Source organism: Panthera onca, chromosome B1 (assembly GCF_046562875.1).
Source record: "Panthera onca isolate mPanOnc1 chromosome B1, mPanOnc1 haplotype 2, whole genome shotgun sequence".
Taxonomy (NCBI): domain Eukaryota; kingdom Metazoa; phylum Chordata; class Mammalia; order Carnivora; family Felidae; genus Panthera; species Panthera onca.
In genome coordinates this window covers 6,985,190-7,011,007 of record NC_138342.1, presented here as the reverse complement: position 1 = coordinate 7,011,007, position 25,818 = coordinate 6,985,190, and the positions used below count along the sequence as shown (strand labels likewise).

The following is a 25,818-nucleotide window of genomic DNA, read 5'->3' as shown; positions in this document are numbered from 1 at the left end:
TAAGGGCTGTGTGTTCGTCTCTGCTCCCACCCTGACTGCGGTGCAAGCAGCAAATAAACCCTTATTCCATCAATCCACTGATTTCGTGGTTACCACAGCAGACCCTAGCCCAAGCTGACTTAACACAGAAACAAAGAAAGACCTGTGTATCGGGGCTGTTGGTGTCTATAGTCTGCATCAGTTTCTACATCTGTAAACTGGGGGTAATAATGGTACACACCTCACGGTTGTGCAGGGATTATGTGAGATACCCCAGGTAAAGCCTACATCAGTGTCTGGCCCACAGTTAATGCCATAAATGTGAGACATTGTAGATCTAGAAGGAATTAGGAAATTGACTTGTAAGTAACACATACGGTAGTTAGCACTGTGAATGCGGGGCACCAAATGAGTACCCACCTAGTGATAACATACAACAAATAGTGACCTGTGCCCCAGGAGGAGCCCACGTGAAGTCCAGGGGGAACTCTGAGGAAGGAAATCAGGGCAGGCTTCCTGGAGCAGGCGGTCTCTCGAGGCTGGGAAGAGGCTTTCAGAAAGCTAAACAGGAAATCCGGCCGTGACTTTCCTGAAAAATACCCAAGACAGGGTTTAATATCATCCGGTGTTCTTGCTTGGATTTATTCATTTATCCCTTTTATGGAGATAAACAATTATAAACCTCACATTTAATACAAAAACCTCGATTTTTTTTTCCCATGTTCTTGCATTAAGTCCTAGATTTCTGGGAGTCTGCTGTTTTCGGATTTACTCCTGGCTATCATAATCCTGTCTAAAATCAGTAATTAGCAACTACTAGGGAACAGAAACTGAGGGAAGGGGAGGTTGTTTTCATAGGCTTACTGTAAGCCAGGATTCTGAGAGCCACGGGGCATAGAGAATCTCCTTAGAGGATGAGGGAATTGAGTACTGACAACATACAGGGTGGCCCGGCTAATCAAAGTACAGTTTGCCTGTGAAACTTTCTGAGCCAAAATGGCCAAAAGCAAAGAAGTAGTTACCATTAATTTCTACAGAAAACTTTTTTAGCATCCCCAGACCCCCAAATGAAACTTCTCTAAGGCTTTTCCGATACTTTCGGGCACACCTTGCTCACAGACGCACACAAGTCGAGATGCCGCCCAGAGGCTCACAGACAAGGTGCCAAGCTGGCGGCTTGACAATCAAGGGCTGAGTGTGGTTCCCGGGGAAGGCGCGGGGGGGCGCTGCTTCTGCACCGGCTCCCCTCGCTGCAAAACCAACTCCGACCGCTCCTTTTGCTTTTCGCCATTTTTCACAAAAGTGCAAATCCTCTTTGGACTTCTTCCAGCTAGTGAAAACGGGTACTAATGTAGGTCTTTCGTAAAAGCGTCGTAGGAGCTTCCGTAGGAGCGTCACGCAAAGTTTGGAAAAGCAAGGGATACCTACCTGTATGTGCGTTCCACTTGAGGTGTAACTTTGGGGCCACCCAGGTGCCTTCCTGCTCAAGGTAAAGAACTTGTTACCACAGAAGTGCCCTTTCTAAGTGACTCGTCATTTATGAGTTTACTGTCATTTCTTTCTCTTTTTTTGTTAATGTTTATGTATTTTTGCAAGACAGAGAGGCAGAGCATGAGCAGGGGAGGGGCAGAGAGGGAGGGAGACACAGAATCCAGAGCAGGCGCCAGGCTCTGAGCCGTCAGCACAGAGCCTGACAAGGAGCTCGAACTCACAAACTGCAAGATCATGGCCTGAGCCAGTGGCACGCTTAGTTGACTGAGCCACCCAGGTGCCCCATCATTTAGTTATTTCTTGGTTTATCATCATAGTAATAATTAAAATCAATACTTTGGTTAATTATTAATGACTATTAATTATAAATTAATATAGTGAATGCAATTAATTCTTAACGGACTAATTTTGGGTTTTTAGTAGATTTCTTTTTTGTTAAGTTTTTTGAGAGAGAGAGAGAGAGAGCAAGGGAGGGGCAGAGAGAGAGGGAGAGGGAGAATTCCCAGCAGGCTCTGAGCTGACAGCTCAGAGCCCTGATATGGGGCTCGAACCCATGAACTGTGAGATCATGACCAAGAATAGAATGCTTAACCGACTGAGCCACCCAGGTGCCCCAACAACTGACTAATTTTGAAAGGAAAAAAGAATCTTGGAAACAACCGACCCAGTAGGTCCCGGGATGTTAGAAATCCCGTGTGAAGAAGGGAAGCGTATAAAAAAACATTTTTGTGCCTGAGCCAGACTAGCTCCAGTGACCCTAAATCGAGCCTTTTGATTTGGATACCGCTGCACTTCGTGATTGCGTTTATCTATTCTGGTACCTTCTATGCCATAATTAAAAAAAAAAAAAAATGAGGAAGATGAACACTGTCTTGCCCATCAGACTCGTGTCTCACAGGTAAATGGCAACCATGATGCCTGGGGGGGAGCCACTCAATCGTTCACATCACAAAGCGGACGATCTCCCCAGCCTGGTGGGGGAGTTCACGCTCTGTCCCGTTTTCAGGCGTGCGGACTAGATCTGGGGGGCAGTTGGTTTGCAGGACACAGGACACAGAGTGACCGAGCTGGCTGCCAGACAGGCCTCGGGCCCCGCTGGACGCCCCAGAGGGCAGGTCCCCCTGCTGCTGTGGAGCAGGTCAGATGGCAGGGGCCACCGTGAGCGGGAAGGGGAGAGACCTCGTGACTTGCCTGGGGGCGCAGCAGAGCAAAGGAGGCGCCGTTGGACCAATTAGGCTCGAAGCAAGCAGACCATAGACGCAGGAGTGCATTTCCAGGACCCACGTCCAACATCAGACACTGATTAGAAGAGCCGTTAGCCCTCGATCTGCCGCCCACCTCCTGAGGGGTCTGGGACAGGCTAAGTGTCCATGCTGAGCCTCCGGGCATAGGGTGGGCATGGGGGACGCAGGGAAGCCAGATTTGGGGGGGAATTGTATTAATAGGGCTATTGAGGGAAGAATGCAAGGAACTATTATTAAGAACTTAATCCAGGACTTGTGTTCTTGTATAATAAACAAATTAGCTTAAACTAGTAAAGCCTTCACCGAAGGTCATGTTGTATATCCCCTTGTTTCCCACCCCCACAAAAGATTGTAAGAAATGCCGGCTGGAACCATCGGCGTGGCCACCTGGGGAGCAGCATCATTTCACAGGTGGACGCAGACGCCATCTTACTGGCAACTGAATTATGACCATCAACTTGCTCTCTAATGATCTGGGCATAAGTTAGACTTCCCGGCATCCCGAGGATGGTAAGTCTGAGACGTGTTATTTTTTTAGCAGACTAGGGAGTGGGGAGGTCACACTTCTGACTGCTCCAGGAGAGCCACAAGTGGCCTTGTCTTCTGCCTTTGTGCTCACCTGGGTGTCCTCTGTGCTGCATGAATGCAGGTCGAGCCTGTGCCCCGAATAACTTCTATCTTTGACTATTAACACCTTCTTTAATTCACTCCTTCTTCCTCCCTCCCTCCCTTTCCTTCCTTCCTTCCTTCCTTCCTTCCTTCCCTCCCTCCTTTCCTCTCTCCCTCCCTTCTTCCTTCCTTCCTCCCCTCTCTCCCTTTCCTTCCTCCCTTTCCCTCCTTTCTCCTTCCCTTCCTTCCTTCTTTCCTTCCTTCCTTCCCTCCCTCTCTTCCTCCCTCCCTTCCCTCTCTCCCTTTCCTTCCTCCCTTTCCCTCCTTCCTCCTTTCCTTCCTTCCTTCCTTCCTTCCTTCCTTCCTTCCCTCCCTCCCTTCTTCCTGCCTTCTTTCCTTTCCAATATAGCATCCAACTCATTGCATATGGGAAGAACACTGATAATAGATGAAGGTTGCAAAATACTGTTTGTCTAGATGAAGCTAGTATTCCGGGTCTGGCCAAATTAAAAAGCCAAAACCCACAATCTTCGGTCTGGGAAGCGCCTTTATCAGTGTGTTACCTTAGCTACAAGACGCAAACACGCTTCTGGGGTTAGCCGGGATGTCCTATAGAAACAGCATGCATTCACTTGCTGACACACAGATGTACCAAATCTTTGGCTTCTGCTGATAACGCTTGTAAAATCTCTGAGCGGTCGTTATCGGTTTCGGTTTTCCAGTCTTGCTTTTGACTGGAGCAAGTTTCTCCCCGGCAGATTTAGATTCGCTGCCTCCACTTGGTACCCACAAGGTCAACACCAGCCGTCCAGCAGACCTCACGCTCACATCACGCCCTCTCGGCCTCGGCATTATTCACAGTTTGCCCGGGACACCGCTGTGTTGGGCTGGACCAGCCTGTCCATCTGGGGAGGTTTGGTGATGTTTGTGGCCTCTACACCCTAGATCCCAGTAGTTTCCTACTTCGGTTGTGATGATCCCAAGTATCTCCGGTCCCTGCCAGTTCCGACAAGAGCTAGGGATTTCATTTTGAAAGAGCCAGGGATCTGTTGTTGTTGTTGTTGTTGTTGTGGGCAGAAGAGCTTTATAACTCCGTGATCCTAGTGGCTTAATTCTCTTAAAGAGAGCGCGAACGAGATATTGGACTTCTTCCTTTTGGTTCAAAGTCCGCTCAATTATTTATCCATTCGTGTATTCAACTAAATATTCATCGATCATTACGTACCAGGCAACACATCCAGCTTTGGGGACATACTCAGCTTTGAGGGAAGCCAGACACGGTTTGTCCTGTTTCACTGGGTTTCTAGAGAAGTGGGAGAGAGTGTGAGGGAGGAGTCCTCTGGTAGACGACACACAGGGAGCTGTGGGGCCCGAGGGAGGGACGTGAGGCCCGGCCCGGCGGGTGGGGTGGGTGGGGGTTACCACCCACCTTGCGTGGACAGAGCCCCGGCTCTTTTGCTAAACCCACGTCTCCGTCCCCCCACCTGCCTCCAAGTGGAAGCCATTCTCCCATTTCTGGAGAAGACCTGCTCGTGTCTCCGGTCTCTGCGGCCCCTGATTGCAGTGCTCCGCTGAAAACAGCAGAGAGCAGCTTGAGATCATGCCTGGGCCACGGCTGAGCCAGCCTGCTGAGGTCACCGGAATCCGGGAGGGTGACCGGCTCCTGGCTGAGAGACCGGGGAAGCAGGGCATTGGCCAGCAGGACAGGCAGGCCCTCCTTCCCACACCCCTGCCAGTGTGCCAACACGAAGCCCTGCCTCCTGGCCTTCTGACCTCAGACAAGCTGGCTGAGTCTGTGCTGAAACGGCCAGAGTTGGCTAAAAGAGCCAGTTTTTCTATAACCGGCCTTTATTGTCAGACCTGCTGGGCACAGCAGGAGGAGGGCCATCTGTCTCACCTCCTGCAAGCCACCTCCTTTGTCACGAGCATGGGGAAATGGCTTTGCAATTAGCTTAAGGTGAGTAGAAGGGAGAGTTGTTCCTCGTAGGGACAACCCAAGGTCCCAAGCGTATCCCTTTTAACCAGCAATTAAGTGGACATTACTCTGGCTCGTGGTCGGGGTGAGCTAGGGCTTGGTTGATGGGGCACAGTGGCCTGGCTTCTCACCTTCCTACCCCCCCCCCCCCCCCCGTCAAAGCTTCGCTGCTCTCAGCTTCTCGTTCTGGGGCACAAGCAGTAAATTGCAAACATTAGTTCCAAAGAGGTGCTAAGGGATGGTAGAAATTTAATTTTGCATTTCTCCCCCCTTCCCCAAATCACTTAGCTGGCATCTCAGTGTTAGCAAGCTTGTCCCCACTTGCACCCCAAGAAAGGGTCAACTCAAAGGAATGTGTTTGCTCGCGTAATGGGGCTTGTGGCTAAGTAGGGTTTCTCAAAGTGTGGTCCAAGACCACCTGCGTCAAAACTCCTTATACAAACGTGGATTTCTACTGTGTGGTAATGTCTGTTGGCATTAGACGCATCTTGCCTTGGCAGCCCATCGATCCCCCGCCCAAGTATGAACAAGAGGATGGGAGTCTACGTCCCGCAAAAGACACGGGTAACAACACTGGAGCAGCACTCTTCCAAAGAGCCTCAGGCCTTGGGTGCCCACCCACGGAAGAATGGAGGGACTCATTGTGGTTTGTCCACCCTGGGCGATGAAAGGGAACCGACTACCTTTCCAGGGAACAACCTGGAATCCGTCTTGTAAACATACCGTGGAGCAGGAGAAACGAGGCGCAAAGGAGTGAATATGAGATGGTTTCCTTTATATGAAATTTAAGAACAAACTAAGCTCGGGGCGCCTGGGTGGCTCAGCTGGTTAAGCCTCTGACTTCGGCTGAGGTCATGATCTCACGGTTTGTGAGTCTGAGCCCCATGTTGGGCTCTGTGCTGACAGCTCAGAGCCTGGAGCTGCTTCGGATTCTGTGTCTCCCTCTCTCTGTGCCCCTCCCCTGTTCATGCTCTGTCTCTCTCTCTCTCAAAAATAAACGTTAAAAAAAAATTTTTTTTTAAAAAGAAGAATGGACTAAGCTCATCTGTGTTGACAGTATAATGGTTACCCGGCGTGAGGGTAGGGATTATTGAAGGGAGGGGGCGTATGGGATTTTGGAACTGTTCTATATCTGGATATGAATGGTGGTTAGACACGTATATACATATGTGAAAAAACATATACATGCAGGTATATACGCTAGTGTATTATCTGTACGTAGTATACCATATGTATACCACGGTACATATATAGCACATATGCACATATACCCTACATGCACAGGTGTATACATGTGCATTGAGCTCATGCTTACGAGTGACAAACTTTAATATGTTTCACACACACATGCACGCACGCACTTCTCAGCTTCATTCCAGACCTACCAAATCTGAATCTCTCGGTGCAGAGCCTGGGAATCTGCATTTTGTCTGTTTGCTGGTGTTGATGTACAGCGAAAGTTGACGACCACCATGGCAGGCTGGTCACACACCAGACCCCATTTCCCATCTGGGTTAGAGCATTACAAGATTTTTTTCAGAGGTCAAGTGTTAGGAAATAAGACTGGTATGAGATTTCTCACCTGAAAATCGGGTGCTGGGGTCCTGTGAACCCAAGATTGTCACAGGCTCCACCCAAGACAGAAGCCCCACTCTCCTGGAAATGCAGACGGGCGACTCTTTTCCACTTTTCCTTAAAAATGGAACACTGACACCAACTGTTTCCACCCTTCTCTTAGTGGAGAAAGATGTATTTTAAACTTACAATCAGTCTATACGTGATTTGGTATCCTTTCGTCTTCCCTCTGCCTGCCACATAAACCCCATGTTCTGTGTTATTAACAAGAGGCAGCAGGTAACATTTCTCAAGGACCTAGAATACGCAGGGCTATCTTGTTTATGTGATCTCATTGGATCCTTAAAACAATGCCATGAGCAGATCTGAGGCTCCAAAGGATGAAGCAACTTTGCAAAGGTACACAGCAAATTGGTAGTGTCACTGAGATCTGACCCCGATGTGTCCAACCCCACCAAAAACCTGCCGTCTCTTTGGCGGGAATTGTCTATCACGAGGATTCCAGTGCTGTTTTTGTTTAACGCACAGCCATAAGAATTCATCTTTGTCATTAAAGGCTGTAAGTAAACACTCCTTAATATCTGCATCGTATCGGACAAGCGGATGGATATACCATAACTTGTTTCGTGATTCCCCTGGTATTCACTCTGTTTCCATCTTTGCCAGTGCAGATGTCCTGATGAACGTGTTTTAACATCAGTCATCGCATTTGTGATTCTCGCTCGGGACAAATGGTCACAAATGGGATAACTATAACCAAAGACTACGCACATTTTCAAGATATAGGAACGATTTGTCCACACTGCTCCCCAGAAACATTCTTTTCATTGGCATCGCTCCCAACAGTGAGGGGACGCCTGTCTCACTCCACTCCTCACCAACTTTGGGAACCATCACTCCCATTTTGCCAACATGGCACTACAATTCCATTTGCACTCGTGACGTTGACCATTTCTGATAGACTCATTACTTTTGCTTTTCCTTATATGAATCTCTAGCCTTTGGAGCGTCAGTTTGAGCTCCTGACATATCTCAAGAAGTTGATACTGTTTCATACTCATGGGTTATTTTTTGTCTTCCAACTTCATTTAGGTTGCTTTCTGGTAAAAAGAGTTCAATCTTTATGCAGTCAAATTTATCAATAAATGTCACGATTTTTTATTGCTTCTAAGCTAAAACAATCTTGGGAAATTTATTCTCAAATCAGAGGAATATTTACCTTTAGGTTCTTCTGTGTTGTATTTCACTTTTTTTTTTAATGTTTATTTAATTTTGAGAGAGAGAGAGAGGGAGAGAGAGAGAGACAGAGCAGGAGTTGGGGAGGGGCAGAGAGAGAGAGGGAGACACAGAACTCGAAGCAGGCTCCAGGCTCCGAGCTGTCAGCACAGAGCCCGACGCGGGGCTCGAGCCACGAACTGCGAGATCATGACCTGAGCCAAAGTCGGACACTCAACCAACTGAGCCACCCAGGTGCCCCCAAACATATCCTATTTACTGATACTTACATAGATGGTAAATCTACAAAGGAAGGCAAAGGAATGATCAACAGAAAAATTAGGATAGTGCTTTCTTCTTGGGAGGAGGGAAGTAATGTGTTAGGAGAGGCACATGGGGCCTCTAAAGCATTGGAAATATTCTATTGCTTCACTTGTGTGGTAGCACATTAGCTATCTATTGGTAATAACAATATTTTCCCGAATTTAGCAGCTTAAAAACATATATGCCTGTTATCTCATGATTCTGTAGGCCCGGAGTCTCGGCAAAGCTTAGCTGTGTCCTCTGTGGGGCTACAATCATGGTGTCGATTGGGGCTGTGGTCTCATCTGAGGCTCTACTGGAGAAGGGTCTCCTCCCTTGCTCATGTGATTGTTGACAGCCCTCAGATTCCTGAAAGCTGCTGGGCTGAGGGCCTCGGCGTCTCTCTGGGTATGCGCTGGAGGCTGTCCCCAGTTCCCGGCCTTGTGGCCAGCTCCGAAGGGCAGCTCACAACACATCATTCTATGGAGGTTACCATCGTATGTAACATAATCACACACATGCAATCCCATACACCCCCTCACTCTTGGTATATTCTCTACGTCCAGAACCAGGCCGCAGGTTCTACCCATGCTCAGGGGGAGGGATCACACAAGCACATGAAAGCCGGATCATGGGGCCCCCTTAAGAGTCTGTCGGCCCCAAATGGTACACAGGTAGACATTTAACTATTTGTTAAAGTGCGGGTGTGTGGATAATATTTGTAACCCTATAATATGTTTCGCAATTTAAGGTTTTAAAAACTGTAAAGCCATTTTTTGGATAAATCAGTTTGGATCTGAGTGTGCCCAGGGATAGCCAAGCAAAAAGAATCTCATGGCCTTAGGTAACTGAATCTAAAAGGAAGTCTGGAAGTGATTCAAGAGCTCAGGAGGGCTGACTTTTCCTTTTGAGATACTAGAAGTTGCTGGGAACTCAGAAGGCACTCTGTGTTAGACCTGAGAATTTTTGAATTGCTTCAAAATTACGTCAATGCCCAATTTTTATTTGAAAACAAGAAAACTGTTTTAACCTCTGACTAATTTGAAGAGAAGTGGCATTTTTACAGTACCTACCGTGGGCACAGACCATCTCTCCAAAGGTCGAATCTTCTCTAATATCCCTTAATAAAATTTGGTAGCTGTGTTCATTAACCTACCTCACCCCTCGTGCTAAATGTATTCTCAGGTATTTCATGTTTTTGTTGCTGTTATGAGTGGGATCTTCGTTTTTAAATATGATTTCTGCTTCCTGTTTTAAATATGATTTCTGTCCCTGCTATTCACCAGGAACATGACTGAATTTTGGACATGCACCAACATTTTTGTCAAGTGACTTTGTTTTCAAACAAAAGCCTTTGTGAAGTGGCTAATGACTATGCTCCCATATTCATTTCAATTTCTATTTTCTTAGGTTCTCTAGGTACACGATGGTGACATCCAGGAATCCTGGCATTTTTGCCTCCTCTTTTCCAGTGGCTGTAATCCTGATCTAAGTCTCTGGGAAGCAAAGTTCCTAAAAACCCTTAACCTTCAGGGGTGCCTGGGTGGCTTGGTGGGGTAAGCATCTGACTCTTGGTTTCGGCTCAGGGTATGACCTCATGGTTCATGAGTTCGAGCCCTGTATCAGGCTCTCTGCTGTCAGCACAGAGCCCGCTTTGGATCCTCTGTCCCTCTGTCTCTCTGCCCCTCCCCCACTTACACTCTCTGTGTCTCTCTCAAAATAAATAAATAAACTTAAAAAAAAAAATGTTAACCTTCAGAGTCAGATGAACCCAAGACTGTCAGCAACTTTCTTGGGCAAGTCACTTACCTCTCTGTGCCTCGGTTTCCTCATTTATAGCCTGGGGCCATCATACACTCTACCTCATTGGGTAATTGTGAGGATAAGATAATATCTTTTTTTATTATTATTATTTTGTTTTATTTAAAAACAATTTTTTTTAATGTTTATTTATTTCTGAGACAGAGCGAGACAGAGCATGAATGAGGGAGGGGCAGAGAGAGAGGGAGACACAGAATCCGAAGCAGGCTCCAGGCTCTGAGCTGTCAGCACAGAGCCCGTTATGGGGCTCGAACTCACGAACTGCAAGATCAAGACAGGAGTGGAAGTCGGATGCTTAACTGACTGAGCCCCCCAGGCGCCCCTGACATTTGCATCCTTTCAAGGCTGCCTAGGTGATTGTAACGGCCAGGGTTGAGAATCGCTGATGGCCCCAGTGTGGCACGGACATTTCAGACAATAATCATGGAAGTCCACATTCCAGATGAGTTCAAGTACATCCTCCCTTTCTTTGCCATACATTCATTCATCCTTGCTGACTATGCTGATTAATTTTACGTGCCAACTTCGCTGAGCCACCGTGCCAAGATATGTAGTCAAACATTGTCCTGGATGCTTCTAGGAAGGGGTTTTCTGAGGAGATTAACATCTCAATCAGAGTAGACCTTGCATAAAGCTGATTGCCCTCCATAATGCTGGGGGCCATCTAATCAATTGAAGGCTTTCAGAGGGAAAAGACTGACCTCCTTTGAGCACGAAGGAACTCTGCAGCAGACAGTCTTTGGACTTGGACTTCAACTCTTCTCTGGGTCTACAGCGTGCTGGGCTGCCCTGCAGATTTTGGACATGTGCCTCCATCAATCATATGAGCCAATTCCTTAAAATAATCTCTCTCTCTCTCTCTCTCTCTCTCTGGTTGACCTCTTGTTGAACACACTCATAAAGAAAGCACCCCACTTTCGTTTTCTACAACTAGAGAATGGGTGATGGCAGAGGCATGGGGAGAGTGATACGGATCACCGGATCCAGTTGAAACGGTGGCATAAAGACAGAAATAACCTTGGGAGACATCTGGCAAATGTCTGGAGACTTTTTTGTTGTCTCAAGGGGGTGGAGGATGAGGGGCTGGGCCTGGGGCTGGGGGTGTAAGAGCGATAGGGACATCAAGTGGGCAGAGGGGCTGGGGATGCTACTAAACATCCTGAAATGCGTGGACTTATCGTTAAAATGTAACAGTGCCATTGTTTGCGAAACCCTGACTGGAGTGGGGCAATAGTGAGTCATTAAGGAAATTAACATCTCACCCCTTGAAAGGAGGAGGATTGTGGTCAGATCGGGAAGGAGCTCTGAAGAGGCAGCAGGAATCTAGTCAGCAGATTGGACAAACAGCCTGGGGGCAGCTAGTACTGAAAAAGCCACGGGACTTCACGGAAACTCTTGAGAGACCAGCCCTACCAGGGAGGTAGGACTGGCTGTCCAGCCAGCAGGAATCTCAAGGCCATCATGTGGCTCCAATTAGTTCCTAAGTGGCCGTGAGCTCAGAAGCTCTCCCCAGGGTCTGAGCCCAAGACCGGAGGTGGTGAGTAGCCGTCTTGTGTTTTGTGGCTGCAGCTCATGTTGTTGTTTTAAATATCAGGGTGGTGGGGGCCCAGTGGGCAGAGCGGGGGCCAGGTTCTGGGCTTCTCTCTCTACGGTGCCGACTGAAGTGTGCACATGGCGTCCCATCCTGAATTCTCAGGAACTGGGGTACGTGGCGGGGGGGAGCGGCTGGGCGTCATGTCCTGAACACAAGGCTGCATGTAGACAGCCCTCAAGGAGGGTTTATTAAAGCGTTCGCGAAGACGTGGAAAGGGTGAATTGGTGATAAATTAATGACACTTCAGTTCTCTCATCTGCAAAAGGGGGAAAGTAAGACACCGAAGGTGGTCGCGTGAGGCCAGTGGGGTGATACAGTAGCATGATTGAGAAAGTCAAGCGTCCTTTAGAAAACCCCCCGTGTGGGGCACCCGGGTGGCTCGGTCGGTTAAGCGTCAGGCTCTTGATTTCAGGTCAGGTCATGATCTCACAGTTGGTGGGTTCGAGCCCCGCGTCGGGCTCCGCACCTAACAGCACAGAACCTGGGTGGGATTCTCTCTCCCTCTGTCTCTGTTCCAACCCCCACTTGTGCTCTCGCTCTCTCTCTCTCAAAATAAATAAATAAAAATAAATAGCACCCCCCCACACACACAGATGCTACTCTCCTGTGGGTTTTACACCCCAGAGCATGTTTCCAGGACAGCATTAAAAACAAGCAAAAAGTCCCAGCAAAGCAGAGCCACACCGAGATGGAAGGCAACCAGCACATGTGACCGAGGGCAGCAGAAGCAGGTGGGACACACACGTGGGTGGTCGGCCACAGGGCACTTTAAGGGAAGGGGCCAGTGAACCGGGAGAAGAGGTCCTTTGGGTCAGGAGTGCACGTGCACCCTCTTCAAACGTGTGAGTGTCTGTCCCGGGGAGCAGAGGTAGCCTTGATCCTCGCTGCCCTTAGATGCCAAACACAAAGCCCAGCGAGGGACAGACAGAGAGGCAGATTTCAGCGCACCTAGACATCCTGGGAGGGAATTGGGGTGAGCCGCGGGGTCCGTGGAAAGAGCACGCAGCCTTGACTCTGTTTTCTTTGGCAGGGTGGTGGGGACAAGTTATTTCAACTCTTTGAGACTCCATTTCAATATCCCTTAAACAGGAGCATTGTAATTCTTCCATAATACTAATAATCATGGCAAAAACATTCGTACCGTATCTTCTCTGTGCCCCGGGCCCTGTTCTCACCTCTTTCCGTGGAGTAACACACTTGCGACTCATGGCAGCTTGTGATACAGGTGCCACTATCATTGCGGTAGTCAACAGAGAGGAGGCTCAGAGAAGGGGAGTGGCCAGGGTCACACGGCAAGTACGGGGTACAGTCGTCGTACAGGGTACGATCTCTGTAGGACACGGGGTCTCTGCAGGACACAGCATGGAATGTGGCTCTCCTTAATCTCCCTCCACCTATCAGATGTCACCCAAATGGCAGCGTGTGTGATTATCAGCGTGCCGTGATGGCACCGTGCTGTGCAGTTTCTGGATCAGAATTGAACAACCTCAGCAGTCTGAAGGTGCAGACAGAAGCCAGCGAGTTGGCGTAAAACGGAGATCGGCGGCAACGCCATTCTGCACTTACTCAGATTCAGTCACCCAGACTCTCACTGCACTGCTCGGACCGCTTCTGGAATGTTCCGGTCCATGCTGGGGGCTCCTCTGTTGAGAGGCATCCCAACAAGCCGATATCTACTCGGTGAACTGACGAGTGAGATCACGTCAAAACAGAGGATGTCTGTTGCATGGGAGGTCACCAGGGACAAATTCATAGATGACAGATTGCAACAGAGTATTTGTAATATCTGAAACTGACGTGACCACGTGCACCTTTGGGGAGCAAACCCCTCTACACAGTCGAAAATCCACTTAAGATTTTTGACTCCCTCCCCCCAGTTTAACTACTGATAGCCTACTGTTGACGGGAAGACCGATGGATTCATAAATAGCCCATATTTTACATGTTATATGTGTTTTATGCTATATTCTTACAATAAAGTAAGCTAGAGAAATGTTACTAAGAAATTCACAAGGAAGAGAAAATGCCCAGCCCCATAGAAGTCCACTCGCACAGTTCAAACCTGTGTTAAGGGCCAGCTGTATACCCACAATGCACAAGGGACTTCTCTGGAAATTACCAAGAAAGACAGGAACGACTATGGAAATGGCAAAGGATCTTGATGGGCAAGTCACAGATGTGGAAAACAGGAAGCCTGACCAATGCTTTGAGGAGATGCCACTGGAGCTAATTCCCAGAGGCTTGCCCGTGAAATCGGTGCACCCGTTAGACGGGTCGTGCTGGGAGCGCGGGGTTGACTCACTGCTGAGTCAAGGCCCTCGTGTGTGAGGCACAGGAAGGTCTAGCCCCTTGGGGCGATGCTTTCTCAGCGGGCGATGCTCAGTGTCGGTGGGGATGTGGGCTTGGGCACCCACCTCCCTGGAGGTGGGGAGGTGGCCGGGGCCAACTTTCTCTGGTTAAATGTACTGGGTGGCTCAGTCGGTTAAGCATCCAACTTCAGCTCAGCTCATGATCGCAAGGTTTGTGGGTTCGAGCCCCGCATCGGGCTCTGTGCTGTCAGCTCAGAGCCTGGAGCCTGCTTCGGATTCTGTGCCTCCCTCTCTCTCTTATTTATTTATTGAGAAAGAGAGATAATGCCAGCAGGGAAGGGCAGAGAGAGATTGAGAGAGAGAGACTCCCAAGCAGGCTCCACCCTGTCAGTGCAGAGACCAACGCGGGGCTCGATCTCACAAACCACGAGATCATGACCTAAGCTGACCCCAAGAGCCGGACGCTTAACCGACTGAGCCACCCAGGCGCCCCTGACTTTCTAGCATTCCGACTTCAGTTAAGATTCTTACCCAACCGTCCATGACGTTTTGCGGAATACAAATTCCTAGAAGAAAAATAACCAGTGGCATATATTAAGCCCAGTTGCCAAGCACGACGCTAAGGATGTTACGTCTGTGTCAGGTAACCCTTCAGCAACCCCACCAAGCAGGTAGGATGTTTATCATCTCCGCTTTACCGATGAAGGAACAGAAACCAGAGAGGTTGGGTAACTCTCCCAAGGTCACACAGCTGGACTATAAACCCAGGCTGTCTGAGTCCAGGCTCCACACTTCCAGGAAGCTGGACTTAGTGTGGGAGGCCGTGCAGAAACCCTAGCCTGGCGTGGCCCCTGCTCTTCTCCTGGCTAACTTCATTCTGGATGGATCAGTGAACCACCCTGGGCCTTGGCTTTCTTGGTGTCTGCGGTGGATTGAGACGGTGTTCCCTCCTGCGGTTGTTATGAGGTATAACATCTGCAAGGTAGTCAACAAATGACTGTCATTAATGTGTCATTGTTGTTGCACTGCTCACGTGTTCCCTCGAGGGGTCAGGGCCCAAGGTCCGAGAATGAGCGTGGGATGCTGTGTTCCGCGCGTGGGCCCATTGGGGTGGCTAGAGGATCCCCAAGGAGCGGATGTTGCAGCGAGGGTGGTGGCTGCATTTAAGAGGGAAGAAAAGGCTGGGGCGCCTGGGGGGGTCAGTCACTGAGGCGTCCGACTTCGGCTCGGGTCATGATCTCACGGTTCGTGGGCTCGAGCCCCGCGTCGGGCTCTGGGCTGACAGCTCGGAGCCTGGAGCCTGCCTCGGATTCCGTGTCTCCCCCTCTCTCTGACCCTCCCCTGCTTGTGCTCTATTTCTCTCTCAAAAATAAATAAATAAGCATTAAAAAAAAAAAACAAAACAAAACTAAGAGGGAAGAAAAGGAGGGCTGAGACGCTGGGCCCTGGCAAGGAGACCGGGCGAGTTCAGCTGATTGACGTGGGCCCAGAAAGTCCAGCCAGGGCCCTCGCCGGCCAGCCGAGCACATGTGAGGCTCTGGATGCCTGAACAGGGGAGGGAAAGACATCGGGGAGAGGCAGCCCCCAGGCTTTGGCACCGACAGATCTGACTTAGAGTCTCACTTCATCTCGGCCCGCGTCTGACCTCGACACCGTCCTCAGGCTTTCCTTGCTCAGACACGGGCTCTGGATGGTGCCCTTGCAGAGCGCTTGGGGACTGGGTGACACGAGCTCAGGCATACAGGGTGCCTGGCAGGTGGCCGTCGCCACCCCGCCTTCCCTGCACGTCGAGGGCCAGGGACGCAGGGGCCTGAGCGCAGCTGGCCTTGGCCCCGGGCTTCCCTCGTGACCGCAGACAGAGGGTCCAATTCGCCTTCTTGGGTTTCCTGCTTTCTTCTTTACAAAAACCGGAAGGAACACTGCTGCTGTCCCTTATCAATTCCCCCACATGGGTTTCAGTCAATGCAGCCATTTCTTACAAGAAAGATGTAGTTTGTTTTTGTTTTTGTTTTTAATCTTGACTCTTAGAAGATCAAAATGGCTTTTTAAATGAAATGTTAAAAGTCAGAACTGGGAGAAAATAGCACCAGACAAAAGAAGGGAGGCCTCTAAAATTTGATTTGTTTCCCTGTGTTCCCGTCTTGCTCTCCTACCAAAACCCAGCGGAAGAATGGACCCACGTTATGACTGACCTTCCAAATGGGGTCCCGGCTCTCTTGGGAGCCCTTGCAGCCTCCCGAGTCTCTCGGGAGCCCTTGCAGCCTGTCCCCAGGAAGTAGCTCATCTTTGATTTTTATGCACGTGCATTTCAATACGGGGAAACAGGAGAAGGAAAAGGGGTAATCATGAACATTGTGGGAGGTAAGCATTGGGACCGGAGAGGTTGTCAGACATTAATCGGACGGGCCGATGGGGTGGATTCCCCTGCATCCTTCCCGGGCTTCCGAGTGGACAATTTTCACGGGAGGAATCAGGATATAATTTCCTGGCTGAGGACCTTGGCTCTGCTCTCAGTGCTGCTCCAACCTCCGGATGAAATTGCCCTGCCGGTGATTTCCAGGCAGCGGATGGGAGCAGACCCTGGCAAGAAGGTTGTCTCAATGTGGGGTCCTCGCCTGGCAGATTGCCTGTCCTTCCTCTGCCCTCTGGCGCCGCACTTATCACGACCGTGTTTGACTTCACGAACTGGTGTTTTGGAAACGTGGGTGTAAGTGCTTGATTCTCACGGTGTGGACTGGTGCTGTCCGTATCTAAGTGCTGCGCACAAACGCGCTCCGGTCGTAATAGTCCAGCTGGCCGTTAATGCGCCTTTAGCGCTAAGTCGATGAGCTTTTGTTGGGCACTTTCTATGAGTCGGCCACCATGCTGACTGTCGGGGGTACGCTGACAGGGACAGACACACAGTCCCCGCTTGGGGGAGATAGCAAACATCAGGCGACAGACAGAATGATCGTAAAGTGTGACAGACACCAGGAAGGACGCAAACCAGGGGCTGGATGGAGAGAAAGACGGCAACGGCATGGTGGCCGCGAAGGGGGTCCTCCCAGTGCGGGGGGAAGCCGGCGGTGACCCCACAGGAGAGGTAGCTGAGAACGGTGGCAGCCAGGGGAGAGGAGAGGTGGAGGTGAGAGACAGGTTGGATCTAGAACCGGTGCGTGTTGCTGCTGCATGGTGAGGTCGAAAGGGAAGCGAGGAAGAACCAGGATGCCACCAAGGTTTCTAGCTCCCCAAGGGAGCTGGGAGAACTGCATCCTGAGACGGGGCCACGGGGGGCCCAGAATGGGGGAACGTTTAGGAGAGAAACTCAAGAGTCTGCGAGTCACCCAGGTGACGATGTCCATTGCGTAGCTGGACGTGTGGGTCTGGAGCTGTCAGCCTACAGGGGCCTCGACCTTCGAGGTGCATGCGATCTGGTGGGGATCAGTGTTTGTAATGAACCGTAGCATGCATGACAAAGCCAAGACTTCCATTAGGCAGAAAACCAGGCGAACAGAGGGACACCCGCCAACCCTGTAGGGGGGGTGGGTAGTGTAAGGAAAGGACACTTGGACGGAGTGGTGAAGGATGAGTACATGGAGAAGGCATTTAGGTGGAGGGACAGCCTGGGAAAAGACTCCTAATATCTAGAGAACGGTGAGGAAGTGCCTGGTGCCGCGTGGGTGGGCAGCCAGGAAACAGGACGCTGGAGAGTTATGCAAGGGCCACCTGCCAGACAGCCTCTTAAGCCATGCTGTGTGCCCCGACCTTGGGCCACAACGTAGATGACCAGACGCACCACCCGAAGTCCTGGCAATGGACGCTGTCCTCCGGTCATTATCTTTCCGGCCCCCTCGGAGTGGCTGCAGGTCAGCTGTAGACCATTTGGGCTTGCCCCCGTGCCAAGCTGATGGCACCCGCGAGCCGAGCTCAGATTACTCTCTCGCTCTATCAGCTGGTGCTATGGGCTGAATGCTCATGTCCCCCTGTTGAAGTCCTGCCCCCGCTGCAACAGTATCTGGAGACAAAGTCTTCAGGAGAGTAATTATGGTTAAATAAGGTCATAAGGGGTGGGGAGGGGCTCTGATCTGATAGGACCAGTGTCCTTAAAGCAGAGACGCCATGGAAGTGGTCCTTTCTCTCTCTCTCTCTCTGTGCTTCTGTGCTATGTGAGGACACTATAAGAAGGTGGTCATCTGCCAGCCAGGAGGAGAGCTCTCACGAGAACCCGACCCTACTGGAACCTTGATCTTGGACTCTCCAGCCTCCAGAGCTGTGAGAAGGCAAATTCCTGTGGTTTGTGTCACTCATTTATGGTATCGTTGGCCAAAGGTGTCCGCTGCAGGAGAAGCATCAGCTGAGGGAGAAGCATCAGCTGAGGGAGAAGCACAGCTGAGGGAGAAGCATCAGTGCCATAGAGGCAGATGACCTGGGGCCTGGGGCACCTGTTCATGCAGTTTGCAGGGCTCTCTGGACCTTCAACCCCCTATGTTCCACTTCCCAGGGCCTACCCGATGCTAGCAAATGTCAAGGTCATGAGTGGCCACATGCTCAGATGGCATGGCATCCTCAGATACAGTTTCTACTAAGGCCCAGCAGCATGCCGGGAGCTGTTTTCAAACAGTGCCCAGTCCTCTGCTGTGGATGGCACAGTCTTGCTCTAGACTCTTGGGGGTCTGCACCGTGCCTCTCCCGATGGGGCCTGCAGGGTCTCCATCTGACATCTTTCCCCACAGATGCCTGTGGTTCTGCGGGATCTACTGGGCTGGACAGCACAGGGGCGAGGCTGCTTATGCCTCTTCCCGGACCCGTACACAGGCTTTGCCTACCTTGGGGTCCCACACAAACCTTCCACATCTGACACATAGGTGGAAATCATATCCCCGGTTGTGGAACGTGTGCCTCTCAAACCTGGAGAGGTTGAATGTCTTTCCCAGGGGTAGGAGATAGACGTGCAAGACTCTGTCCTTTACCCCAGAGAGGATTTTCCAGCATGGTCTCCACCAGTGGACCCCTAAGAGCTTCACTGATGTGACCCTTGGCCCTTTGGGCTCTAGGCCTTTGGGATCTTGTCTGGTTTACCTCCCTCCCACCTTCCAGAATGAACATGCTTTACCAAAGCACGCAGAATTAGTACTTCATGCTTTTCAAGGGCACTTAACACAATGTCATCGACATGGCAAACCATTGCCATGTCCCGTAGGATGTCCAGATGGTCTAGGTCCCTTTGCGCTGCCGTCACAACAACAGAAGAAGGAGTAGAGCCCTAGAGGAAGGCCATACGTGGGTACCATGTTGTCCCATGTGGATGTAAACTGCTTCTGATCGTTCTCTCTCATCAGTGTAGAAAAAGATGTAGTTGCCCATGAATAAGCTGCATTCAGCGTACTCAAAAGCATCCACACTAGAAGACTCACCATATCAGTCAGTAACTACAGCTGGGCATCTACTACTGGGTTAAGTTCCCAAAGTTCCAGGGTCTTTTGCTCTGACCCGTAGAGTTCTGGTAGGGTCAGCCTGGTGAATCACGTGGGGATATCACAGGGACCACTGCTCCTGGATGCCTCAATACTCTGAGGGTGGCGCTGATCTCTGCAAATAATAATCCCACACATTTTGTAAACAATGTAATATTGTTTCTCATTTACTATCTTGGCACGGGGTGGAAGTTCTCGGGCTTTCTTAGGCAATATCTCTCACTCTGCAGGTCAAGGAACCAATGTGAGAGTTCTTTTCCAGGGTCTTAGCGTGTCTTTCCTAAACACATTCAGGACCCAGGGAAACGACTGCGGGGTGGGTTTGGTGACTCAGTGTACCCACTCTATGACATACCTGGGCCAGAACGATACTGACTACTTGATTCCTGTATAGCGGATTCTAATGGGGGGCTGTGACCATTAGAATAGCAGTGCCAGCCCAGAGCCTGTATCCAATGCCTGATGGCTAATTTGCCCCAGTGTATGGTTATTGAGTAGATGGCCACAGAGTCTTTGGGGGATTAAATGGGGGAATCCCTACCATATCCACCTGCCGTCCCACCTGAATTCAAGGGAACCTGCTCTTTGTACCCTTGTATCAGATAGTCGTTGGCTGAGTCTGGGGGCCACCGCAACCATCTGCTGAGAACAAGGGGCGGACGGGGAGGTTACGGGGCCAAGGAAAGTAAAGGAGGCTTGACAAACACTATGGAGAGTGAGGTGCTGGGAGCATCACCCCTGTTTGAGCATGGCGCCCTGCCCTAGGGACTGAATCCACAGGCCGGCTAGCCCATCCGTGGGGCAGAAGAGAAAGTGGAGACTTAGCCACCCAGGCTTGGGGTTCTGCCAGAAAACGGTGAAGGCAGACCGGGAGAAGTATTGTTTAGGACACTGGTATGGGACGTTGAGTTGAAATCTCAAGTCTGACTCAGATGAGGACACTATAGAACGGGGAAGGCTGCCGGACCTGGAAGAACCTGGTGACCATGGACTACGACAGTCAGAAATGGAGCAAGATGAACGCGTCCTGGGTTCGCGTCCTGGGGCTGCCACAACTCTCACCATCCTGGGTCCAACCCTCCACCTGTAAGGCTCACCTCCCTTGTCTCCGCCCACTCTTGGCCCCACCGGATTCTGCCTTTACTTGAAATGTGAACACGTCGTCAGCATGGACTTCTTTGGCATTCATGTGGACTTTTAAAAAATGTTGCATTAGATATTTATCTTGATGATTGAGGGTTTTGGTACCTCCGGAGGTTTTGCTGCCAACACGAGTGCCTCACCTCCCTCACCCTAGCCCCAGCTCTGAGAGAAGGGGCAGCTAGAGAAGGAGAGGAAACACGAGAACACAGGATCTTGGAAGCCAAGGAAAGAAGGTTTATCAAGAAGCTGATACAACAGGATGAGGGTCAACATCACGTGAAACAAATCAAGCCGGACATAGAAAGTCATGAATTATAGAATCTCATGTCTATGAGCTGTTTGTAATATCGGAAAAGGGAAAACAACATACCTGACCGACTGGCTAAATGACATGTGGTCACTGCAAAACTAGAAGCTAAAACAGCCATTGAAAATGATGCTGGGGACGCCTGGGTGGCTCAGTCGGTTAAGCATCCAACTCTCGATTTTGGCTCAGGTCATGATCTCACAGTCATGAGATCGAGCCCCGCATTGGGCTCTGTGCTGAGTGTGGAGCCGGCTTGGGATTCTCTCTCTCCCTCTCCCTCCGCCCCTCCCTGCAACCCCTCTCAAAAAACAATGATGTTAATGAAGAGAAATCTTCTGGAATGTCAACTGGAAAAAGCAGGATGAGAAAGTATAAACAGAGTAGCAACAACTGTTTAGAATTCTATGCAAAATAGTTACATACACGAAGAAAAGAGGGCATCCTGTATGATTCCACTTCCATAAAACTCTTAAAAATGCAAACTAATCCGCAGGGACAGAAAGCCGATCAGTGGCCGCGGGACGGAAGGATCACAAAGAGGCACCGGGCAAGCTGATACGTATGCCCACTATTTTAATGGGGTGATGGGTTCACAGATGTGTCAACATGTGTCAACACTAATTAAACAGGTACACTTAAAAATATGGTAACACAGTTAAGTATCACATTCTCCGTTTTACAGATGAAGACGTTAGGACTCAGACTTCAGGAACCTTGTACAGAGAGTCATGCAATTTGCAGAGGAGGAATCCAGACTTTACTCGCCCTCGTGTCTGTGCTCGGATCTGTTATGCTATCTCTTGGGATAATAACAGTAAACCCGGGGTGCCTGGGTGGCTGTCGGGTGAGCGGCCAACTCTTGATTTTGGCGCAGGTCATGATCTCACGGTTCGTCAATCGGAGCCCCACGTCGGGCTTGGTGCCGTGCGGAGGCTGCCCAGGATTCTCTCTCTCTGCCCCTCCCGCCCCACTCTCAAAATAAATACATAAATATTTTTTAAAAAAGCAAAACAGTAAATGCCTCTCACCACCGGCTGTAAGGGATGCATAGATCCTTGGCAAGGCTCATTCTGGCCACCCCAGACAGTCTCCTGGGATAACACTATCGATGAACGCTGGCTGTTGCTAGAGCTCATAACCCAATCCTTTCCACTGAAAGCCAGCAAAGAAGACTCGGTCCCTTAGAGATGGAGAAAGGATTTGGCCATTCAGGGCTTCTCGATGTACATATTTTAGGAATGCTAAACTGCCACGGGTACCTGGCCTCTACAGAGCCAAGTGTGGGAATATCTGGTCCAGAAGCTTGTCCTAAATGAAATCTCTGCCATTTGCAGAATTGCCCCTTTTCTGCGCTCATCACTGCCTCCCTTGTGATTAAAAGTGCCCATCAGTAAAGGATGAGACTGCCATCATAATTCCCTCCCCGAGTCACTGGGCTCAGTAAGGCCTCGGTGCTGGCAGCGCCCGGTGCAGAGCCCTAGGGCCGGATGTAGAAGTCGTTAATTCCTAAATTGGCCGCGTTGGACCAATCCAGGAAGCAGGTGACACTTGGATCAGGTGGTGGTGACCAGGCAGAGAAGGCAGAGGAAGGGGTGGTGTCACACACTCATCTCACAGAATCGAGTCAGTGGTGAGGGCCAGCAGGTGGCATCTCATTCAGCAACCCCGATGCCCGGGTCCCGCTGCAAGCCTATATCTGGGCTCAGCTGTCGCATTCATTAACGACGTCTGGGAAAAGCTGTCTCATTCATTAACGACGTCTGCCATGGCAGTGGGATGGTGTGATGGTTCAAAAACCCTGCATTTGCTACTTCTTGGTCAATAAAGGCTAGAACTGGATGAGGAGGCCAGGTGGTGGAGGCTTGCACGGTCTGCTGAAGAATTTGGGCTTTTGGTGGATACCAAAGATTTTAAACTTAGCTTCTCCATTTTTATTTATTTTTTATTTGTTCATTAAAATTTTTTTTAATGTTTGTTTTTGAGAGAGAGAGAAAGAGACAGAGCACGAGCAGGGGAGGGGAAGAGAGAGAGGGAGACACGGAATCTGCAGCAGGCTCCAGGCTCCGAGCTGTCAGCACAGAACCTGACGCGGGGCTTGAACTCATGAACCGTGAGATCATGACCTGAGCCCAAATCAAGAATCGGATGCTGAACTGACTGAGCCACCCAGACGCCCCTACCTTAGCTTCTCTATTCTTAAAACAGAAAGTACCATATCCAGAAGATTTCAGGGTAGATACTGAGGATTTCTTGAAAAAGGCAAGACTCAGGTTGAATTTAGAGAGAGGACTGTGGTCCAGAGAAGCAGAGGGTGGAAAGAGCGTGTTCTGGAGGGACACGGTGTCCGCTGGGACGCGGTCGGAGACGGAAGGAGACCGTCGAGGCCAGGTAGACACGGGGCTCTGGCAAAGCCGGCTTGGTGTGGCGCACTGGGGCTGGCGGACGGGGTAAGGGGTTACAACCACACACCTGCCTTACTCACCTCATCGCTGCAAGACAAACAACCTTGGAATTTTCCAGGCATCTCGCACAACGCAAGAGGCTCCAATCAGGTACAATTAGCCACAAAGGGCGGCAGTTGGCTTTTCACAGAGCATTGGACAAAAGGAGGAGATTGAGTTGGGTGTTCATCTTCGGCACTCAAAGATGATAAAGGAATATGTGTTACCAGGGAGTGGGGGTGGGGTGTGTGGGGGGGGTGAGCCTTCCTCACCTGCTCCCCAGTGGCTGACTCTGCATTTTAGTTCACTGCACTGCTTGTCCTGCTCAGGGAGGTTCGAATTTTTCCTTCCCAAAAAGGGAATCGGGGCTCGGCGTGCTTATGTAACTTGCCCAGCGTCACGGGGCTAAGTCATCAGAATTGGAACCGCACCCCCATGCCCGTGTGTCTGAAGACAGAGTCCCTGGGCTGCCCACCCTTCCCGGAGCGTTTGAAGGAGGACAGTGGGGTTGCTTCAGCACAGGCTGAGGGCACGGGCCAAACGGTGACCCAGCGAGGCCCGGCCTTCCCCGTGCACCAGGCCACCCTCGGAACCGCCGTGCGAGTGGGTCGCTACTCCTGGCCTCACCCTGGTCTAAACCTCCATCATCCCTCGTGTGGACCAGCCTGGGTCTTCCTGCGGCCACTCCATCGCCGTCCTCCCGCCTCCCCCCAGTGCTGACACCCCAGGCCTGCCTGACCTGCCGACCTCATCGTCCCCCACAACCCCTGCCCAAGTTTGGAGACCTTCAGCCCTTCCCACTGCTCTTAGGATTCAACCCCACTTGCCTAATGTCGTCTATTAAGGCAGGCCTGGCCCAGCCCCACGGTCGGTCCCTCAAACCCTCTCCCCCACCCCATCCACACATGTCAGACTAACACTCCTCAGCTTAGGTCAGCATCTCCTGCCGTGGCCTCTCCTACCACCTTACACCACTTTCTAGAATTTTCCATAATCGCACCTGAACATCTATTCAAGCGTGTGCGTGTTTAATGTCTGATTCCCCAGGATGTGTAAGGGCCAGGAAGGCAGGCCCCTTTTCTGCCTTGTTCGGTTCTGGGCCCATAGAGGGGGCCTGACACAGAGCAGAGGCTCACTTACATCAGTCTGTACCGTTGAACGAATGAGTGAATAAACGAATGCATGAATGGATGACCCTCAAACAGCACAGCTGCATGCCTCCTCTCCAAGACCTTGTTCTACCTCTGTTGAGGTATGCTGGAACATTCTCTGTGACTGTCCCCCACCCCCATCCACGGTGCATCCTAGGGGATAGGAACGAAGCCTTATTCATCTGAGTATCCACGGCTCTCAGAATGGAGAATGAAGTCGGCCTCAGTGTATGTGGTATTTTCCTCCCCCAGTTCTGGAACCAGCCACGGCGCTCTGAGTCATCTGTGTCTTTATTTCTAAAATGAAGTTCTGTAACATGACTCCCCTGATCCCTTAATTGCTAGGGCTGATATTCTAGGCTTTCAAAACCAGAAGGATTCACTGTTTCCTTTAGACATGAGATCATCTTGGCAATTCCTGTTAGGGTCCTACTGTGCCCGTCAACAGAGGCTTTGGAACCCCTCTGAGAGTCGACCTCCGAAACACAGCTGTCTTGGGCCACCCCAGGAGCACAGAGGCCTCCGCATTTGCTTTGGAAAATCCACAACAGCATCTCATTGGTCATCGGTCCTTAGCTGGTCAGGAAATCTGAAGCTAATTAGATTAGGCTCAGCAAACAAGGCAGCCTGTTTGCAAACTGCTTTCTTTTTATTTTTTTAATTTTTTTTTACATCTTATTTATTTTTGAGAGAGAGAGAGAGTGAGTGAGCACAAGAGGGGGAGAGGCAGAGAGAGAGGGAGACACAGAATCCGAAGCAGGCTCCAGGCTCTGAGCCATCAGCACAGAGCCTGATGCAGGGCTCAAACCCATGAACTGAGATCATGACCTGAGCTGAAGTCGGACGCTCAACCGACTGAGCCACCCAGGCGCCCCTTGCAAACTGCTTTCTTGCAATTAGGCTTTGCCAGGAAAGGCAAGGTCATGCGCTGACCTATTAGCCACGCAAGTGATTGAATGACGACAGATCTGATCTTTCTAATGCTGATTAAAAACTTGGCTTCTCAAATAGAGATGGAATTTTATTCCTTCTTTTCTAATCTTACAAGAAACCAGAAGGAGCTAACGGCAGGGGTGAGCATGGTGAAGATAGACTGGATGGGGGGTGCTCACGCACACACACTTGACCCCGATGCCCAGCCTTTGGAAAGCCTCTTCCTCAGCTGCTGTCACAAACCAGTGCACATCTAGAGTCCCGACACCCCTCTG

General features: G+C 50.4%; 1 protein-coding gene across 2 annotated transcripts in view; it reads left to right on the top strand.

Annotated features, from left to right (window-relative positions):
* The first annotated feature begins 11,480 nt into the window (after positions 1 to 11,480).
* SLC2A9 (solute carrier family 2 member 9) overlaps positions 11,481 to 25,818 on the top strand; it is a 254,275-nt gene continuing 239,937 nt past the window's right edge. For both annotated transcript variants that reach the window (XM_060655438.3, XM_060655440.3), the window contains exon 1: positions 11,481 to 11,749. The gene's annotated coding sequence lies outside the window, so the exon portion shown is untranslated. The remainder of the gene's footprint in view (positions 11,750 to 25,818) is intronic.